Source organism: Colobus angolensis, unplaced genomic scaffold (genome assembly GCF_000951035.1).
Source record: "Colobus angolensis palliatus isolate OR3802 unplaced genomic scaffold, Cang.pa_1.0 Scaffold412, whole genome shotgun sequence".
NCBI classification, from domain to species: domain Eukaryota; kingdom Metazoa; phylum Chordata; class Mammalia; order Primates; family Cercopithecidae; genus Colobus; species Colobus angolensis.
This window is the reverse complement of record NW_012117511.1, coordinates 717,090-724,092: the sequence shown is the minus strand read 5'-3', so window position 1 is coordinate 724,092 and position 7,003 is coordinate 717,090. Positions and strand designations below refer to the sequence as shown.

Genomic DNA, 7,003 nt, shown 5'->3' with positions numbered 1-7,003 from the left:
GAGTACCCAAGAGAAGACTGAGCCCCAAGGACTTGGCCTTCAGGAAGAAATGTTGCTTATGGAGACAGCATACTGCTAGAAACAGGAGAGTCCCAAACTAGCAGCATATGTGCATACTGGGGGAAATGAAGGCAGGTTTATGTGAATTTAACCCAGAACTGTTATAGGAGGAACTCTAGATTGGATCTAAAAGCAGAAAATCTCCCTTGCACTCAGGATCAAGGCATCAGCGACTCCCCATCACCTAGAACTGTGAGTAACAATTAAGATAGGTCCACCACCATCCCCACCAATAGATGGAGGGTCTGATGCAGTCCCTATAGGAAACATTTCTCACCCCCACTCTGCATAATGAGAATCACAGCCATGGTAAATCACTTTTGAATCATGTTTACTAATGGGAATGCATCATATTCATCAACCATGAAGAATCAGGAGCCTAGAAGATCAGGTATGCTTAGCATGTCATACAAAGCCCCCTACAGCCTAATTTCTTTTCATTTTTGCCAGTTTTACTAATGTGTAGTTGCCACAACATGATTTCAGCCTCTTCTCCAGCCTCTACCCAGCTTTCTCCATGATGTTCATTCTGCTTAGAAGCATGTGGTTTGGGTGAAATTGGTTACCCCTCCCCCAGTTGTAAGAGTGGGTCTGATAGATTTTAAATGATCACAAATTTTTGTAACTATTTACATCAAGATGTGGGGACTTGCTTTGGAAGCAATGGCAACAAAAACAAAAATTGACAAATGGGAACTAATTAAAGAACTTCTGCACAGCAAAATAAACTATCGACAGAGTAAGCAGATGCAAACTATGCATCCAACAAAAGTCAAATATACAGAATCTATAAAAAACTTAACCAATTCAACAAGCAAAAAACAATAACCCCATTTAAAAGTGGGCAAAAACATGAACAGGCACGTCTCAAAAGAAGACATACAAGCAAACAATGTATGAAAAAATGTTTCAACATCACTAATCATCAGAAAAATGCAAATCAAAACCACAGTAAGATACCATTTCACACCAGTCAGAATGGCTATTACTTAAAAAAAAAAAAACAGATGTTGGTGAGGCTACGGAGAAAAAGGAATGCTTATTCACTATTGGTGGGCATGTAAATTAGTTCAGCCACTGTGGAAAGCAGTTTGGAGATTTCTTAAAGAATTGAAAACAGAACTACCATTTGACCCAGCAATCCCATTACTTAGTATATATCCATAAATAAATAAATCATCCTACCAAAAAGTCACATGCGTTTGTATATTAATCACAGCATTACTCACAATAGCAAAGACATGGAATCAACCTAGGTGCCCATCAACAGTGGATCAAATAAAGAAAATGTGGTACATATACACCATGAATACTATGCAGCCATAAAAAAAGAATGAAATAATGCCCTTGCAGCAACATAGATGCAGCTGGAGGCCATTATCCTAAGGGAATGAATGCAGGAACAGAAAACTACCACATGTCCTCACTTATAAGTGGGAGCTAAACATTGGGTACTCATGGACGTAAAGATGGCAACAATAGACACTGAGAACTACCGAAAAGGAGAGGGAGAGAGGGAAACAAGGTTGAAAACCTAATTATTGGGTACTATGCTCACTACCTCAGTGACAGGATCAGTCATACCCCAAACCTCAGCATCATGCAATATCCCCATGTGACAAACCTGCACATGTATCCACTGAATCTAAAATAAAACTTGAAATTATTTTTTAAAAGAGATGTAGGGACTTGCTTTGACCAATATATAATGTGGCAGAAATCAAGTCACACAAGTCCCAAGTTTACATGTCAAGAGGCCTTACAGCTATTCTCAGTCTCATAGAATGCCATGCTCAAGTGAATTAGCCCTAGCTGGCTTGCTGGAAAGAACTCAGAAAGGAGAACCAAACTACCTATCATGTTTACCAATGAAAACCTGCTTTTCGATGACTGAGCGGCCCAGGCCCGAGCGAAGCCCGCGCGCGGTCACATGGGATCCTGACACCATTTGGAGGAGATTCAGAGAAGTATGAAGAGCACAAAGCACTTGGCTGCCCCCCGTGGGCCTCTTCCCAGCACTCCCTTTCTATGATACTCATGCATCATCCTGCATCCCACGTTCCCTATGCCTCATGTCATCTGTACATCGTGTGTCTACTCCCCATGGTCATGTCATGGTGTTGTGTACTGGACACAGTTGAATACTCCCGTCACATGATGGGGAAGGCCCCTGATTGCTGACTCTGCCCGCCTGCCACACGGGCTCTGTCCGGAGCCACTGGGACTCGGGATCCAGTCCACACACACCCTTCAGACAGGCCCTGTGGCCAGAGATGCTCCCACGGCCCAAAGCCCCTGCCTCCCCCAGACGCCCCCAGACCCCAACCCTGAGTGAGCAGGACGCAGACCCTGGGCCAGCAAGCCCCAGAGACACCGAAGCCCAGCGTCTGCGCTTCCGGCAGTTCCAGTACCACGTGGCGAGCGGGCCTCACCTCGCGCTGGGCCAGCTCTGGACGCTGTGCCGCCAGTGGCTGAGGCCCGAGGCGCGCTCCAAGGAGCAGATGCTGGAGCTGCTGGTGCTGGAGCAGTTCCTGGGCGCGCTGCCCAGCAAGATGCGGACCTGGGTGCAGTCACAGGGCCCCCGAAGCTGCAGGGAGGCCGCCAGCCTGGTGGAGGACCTGACACAGATGTGCCAGCAGGAAGGTGAGAGGCGCAGGCTCCGTGCCCTGGGACGGGCAGGGGGCCTGACGTCTCCGAGGACCGAACTGCCCTCCTTCCCGCCCGCATCACTCCCACCCCTGCCCGGTCCCTCCCGACCAGCAAACCTCTCCTGCCCCGCGGCTGTGTTTAATTATTTTTACATATAAATGTGCTGCACGCCTCATCTGCCTCGAGTCTCTCCCTCGGTGATTAAAGATGCCTCCATTTCCCATGCGAAAAAAGAAAACCTGCTTTTCAAGCAAACACTTAAGGGAAGCATAAAATGACAGACACCATGTTTGAAACAGGATTGGGCAGTGCAGAATCCTAACAGCTCCTTCTTAATTCCCCACATCAGTTTCTAGGTCTTCTGTAACAAAGTACCACAAACTGTGTAGCTTGATACAATGGAAATGTATTGTGTCACAGCTCTGTAGGCTAGAAGTCAGAAACCAAAGTGTTGCTGGACCGTGCTCCCTCTGACACCTGTAGGGGAACCCTTCCTTGTCTCTTCCTAGATTCTGCTGGTTTGCCCCCATCTTTGGCATCCCTCGCTTTATAGATGTATCACTCCAATCCTTGGTCTCCACGTGGTATCCTTCCTGTGTCTCTTCATATCATTTTCCCTCTGTACATGTCTATCTGTGTCCAAATTTCCCCTTTTTATACAACACCAATCATACTAGACTAGGGCTCACCCTTATGACCTCAGTTTAACTTGATTACCTCTATAAGGACCCTAGTCCCAAATAGTCACATTCTGAGTTTAAGACTTCAACATACCTTTTTGAGGGGCACAAAATTCAACCCATAACACTCTCTACCCCACCATAGTTCCTTAGACAGCCCCAGGACTCTGGAAGAGACAAGTTATGCTTTTATTCCATTGTGCCATTTTACATGTTGAACCTCTTCCTACAATGTTCTTCTACCTCTTCTGACTTAGATTTCAAGGCTCAGATAAAATGGCATCTACTCTTTCTGCTCCTCTCCTCAAAAAAAAGAAATAATTATTCTCTCTTCTGTCTCATATCACTTGTTCATATCTCAAATGGAGCACTCTTTATTAAGGTTAAATCTGTACATATGTGCCTCTCTCCCCACTGGTCTGTGTGTCACCCTGATGGCAGGATTGTCACTTGTACCTAGCTCATTGCCTGGCATATAGTAGATATTCAGTAAATGTTGGAAGAAATAAAGTTCTGTGCCCTGACATTTTGTATTAATTGTTAGAGTACATTATTTATTAAACATAAAAACAGGTTTTCTCACCCATCCCTTTAAAGAATAATGAGTTGGCAAAAGACGCAAGATTTGAGGCTCCAGGCTTATGACATTAAAATGATCTTGGGAATGAGTGGGAGGAAGATTTGAACAGTGACTGGAAATCACCCTTGTCCCAGAGTTTCCCCTAATTAGGCTTTTCCTTGTGCTAGGAATCCCATCATAAGAACCTCTAGACATCAAGTGTACCATCTTCTGATTGTTTATTATGTGTTTTCTGGTTTGTAATTATTGTTCACTGGTGCTTCTGTAATGTTGGTATGAAAATGGCAGAGGAGCAATATCCTAACTAGCAAACATTCAGTATGTTAACCTGTGGATCTTCCACTGAGCTGGTAGGTTTGGAAAAGGGGAAGAGAATGTATCCCATTGTGCCATGTAGGAGGTAACCCTAAAAAGTGATGCCCACAGGTGATGAGTGGGAGAGGAAGGGAGAAGAGGCATCTACACTAGAAGTTCTCTTTCTATGTAGCTCAAGCCTCTCCTGTTCATCAGTTGCACTGGGTTCAGATGTGCATCATTGCTAACGTTAGTTTAGGAAATTATTTCAGCTTCCTCTTCATGCCTAACAGAGCCCTCCAGGTACCCTGACTGATATCCAGCCAACTGAATATCAGAAGTGTTTTATACAGTAGCCACAGCACATAGTCCAGTAGGTATACAATAGGCAAACACTCATTCATACAACAAATACTAATAGTATCTGTGCCATATACTTGCTGTGGAGATTAAATGATATCATGTATCTTAAGAGTCTGGCACCTAGTGAGTACCCAGTGTAAGTAACAGGATATTACATTGGATTATTATTACCAATTATTTACTTCTACCCTGTAATAGATTTATATATCTAAGCCCTTCACTATGTGACTTTTCAATGTCTTTTTCTTGGAGTAGAGTATGGTCATGCTCATGGTTAACATTGAGTGTGGCCATACAACTTGCTTTGGTCAATGGAATGTGAGTGGATATAACAAATATCATGTCAGAAAGGTTTTAAGTGTACTTGCATGGTTTTTTTCTGATCTCTTGGAGCTTCCTCCCTCTGCCATGAGAGGAGTATGTCCCAAATGGTCATTGTTTCTTCAGCCTGGATACAGGAATGGAAACACATGGAGCATTCTGAACTTAGCCTGGTGAAGTCAGCCCAGCTGAGATCAGACAAAACACAACATATCTGCAGATTTATCAGCAAGAAGAATAACTGTTGTTGAAAGCTACTGAGATTTCTGTGGTGATTTGTGATGCATTACTGCTGCAATGGTTGACTTTCATTATTATTGTTGTTGTTGCTGCTGTTGTTGTTGTTGTTGTTGTTATATCTACTCCACAGAACATTTTGGCCTTCAGACTCTTACTGCAGAAGGGAGTGCAGAATAGTACTGACTAGAGAGAAACAACCTAAACTCACAGAATTTCATATTTCATCTTACACATAGAAAAATGGATATCCAGAGATCTACAATTAATTACTCAGAGTTTCAAAGCTTATCCACAGATAGAATTGCAACCCGCTTATGCCTCACGAGTTGAGTGTCCACATATCTCAGTTTGCCCAGGACAGTTATTAATAATTCCCACTACTCTCTCAAAATGGTCTTCATTTGAATAATAAGTTATGTGATTACCTTACTCACTGGCTAACTTTCAGAAAAACTAGTTTGGAAGTTTTCTGTAAGATTATTTCAGTTGTAAATAAGAGAAAATCCAGTTCAAACTGAGTTAATAAGAAAAGGGATCTATGATCTCACAAGGTAGGGTGGGAACACCAAACGTTTCATTTATTTTGATTTCTTTGGTCCACATATCACTGTGGCAGAGTAAAATTAGCAGTAGTCAGCTTCCTTATCCACACCCCTGTGCTGCACCTTTTCCCATTTGTAGGGCAGATGCACCTGACAGCAATAGCTTAAGCATACCCTGAGAACAATCTTATGGTCTAATAAGAATGTGTGTTCAGGGTTCTGAGCTGAGAAATCCAATTCACTCCTTATCTCTAAAGGACATCCGAAGGCCACTGGCCCATTCCTTGGATTTCAGGGAATCTGGGCCCTTTGTTTTGGGTTAAATGGAGGTTGCTAGCTGGGGGTTGCTAGGCGGAAGTTGCTATGTGAAAATGCTATATAACCTGCACACTTCTTACTAACGGGAGTGGTTTTTCTTTCCAGCTCCCCTCTCTTGGATGGCCCTGTATCTAAGTCCCCAATAAACCCTATGTCAAGTTTACTAGTTCCAGTGTCTTCTTCAGCCTCTTGGACATGGTGCCATCACTACTGGGGTAAATAGGGGTCCAGCACGATATCATTCATATTCCAGAAGACAGGAAGGAATGTTTCTGAAAACTCTTAGAAGAAGAGCCCAGAGGCTCCCAGCAAACAAATCCTTGTGTTCCTTGACCCAGTTTCACTTACATGCCCATCCTATAACCAAAATCTGTGGCTATAAAATAGGGTCACACTAGTCTGAATCACACTTCCTGCCCCAAGTGCCAGGGATGGAATCAGCCTCAACCAAAGCACTTGGGCTAGGCAAGATTAATACCCAAACAAAAATCAGGTTAATTCCCAACAGAAGGGGAAACAAATGTTAGGGAACCACCCTGTTGTCAATTCACTCCAAGTTTGTCTTCATAAGGAAAGTGGGATTTCCTGCTTCTAAACCAGTGCTTTCCACAATGCAACCCCAAAGAGCAGTTTTGCCAGGAGTCCCTATCACGCAGGATGGCCAAAGAGCAGAGTGGGGCGGAAGGGCATTTATTCTGTATAGTTGACCTTTGAACAACATGGGTGTGCACTGCACAGGTCCACTTATATGTGGGCTTTTTTCAACCAAACCAGACATAGATTGAAAATACAGTGTTCTCCAGAAATTATAACAAAGTGTCTCTCAGACCACAGAGCAATCAAACTAGAACTGAGGATTAAGAAACTCACTCAAAACCACTCAACTAGGCTGGGCACGGTGGCTCAAGCCTGTAATCCCAGCACTTTGGGAGGCCGAGACGGGTGGATCACGAGGT

General features: G+C 43.8%; 1 pseudogene across 1 annotated transcript; it reads left to right on the top strand.

Annotated features, from left to right (window-relative positions):
- Positions 1-1,944: 1,944 nt before the first annotated feature.
- Positions 1,945-2,930, top strand: LOC105521910 (annotated as a pseudogene). The gene is made up of 2 exons (XR_001003359.1): positions 1,945-2,027; positions 2,227-2,930. The product of XR_001003359.1 is annotated as a zinc finger and SCAN domain-containing protein 1-like (transcript).
- The last annotated feature ends 4,073 nt before the right edge of the window (positions 2,931-7,003 follow it).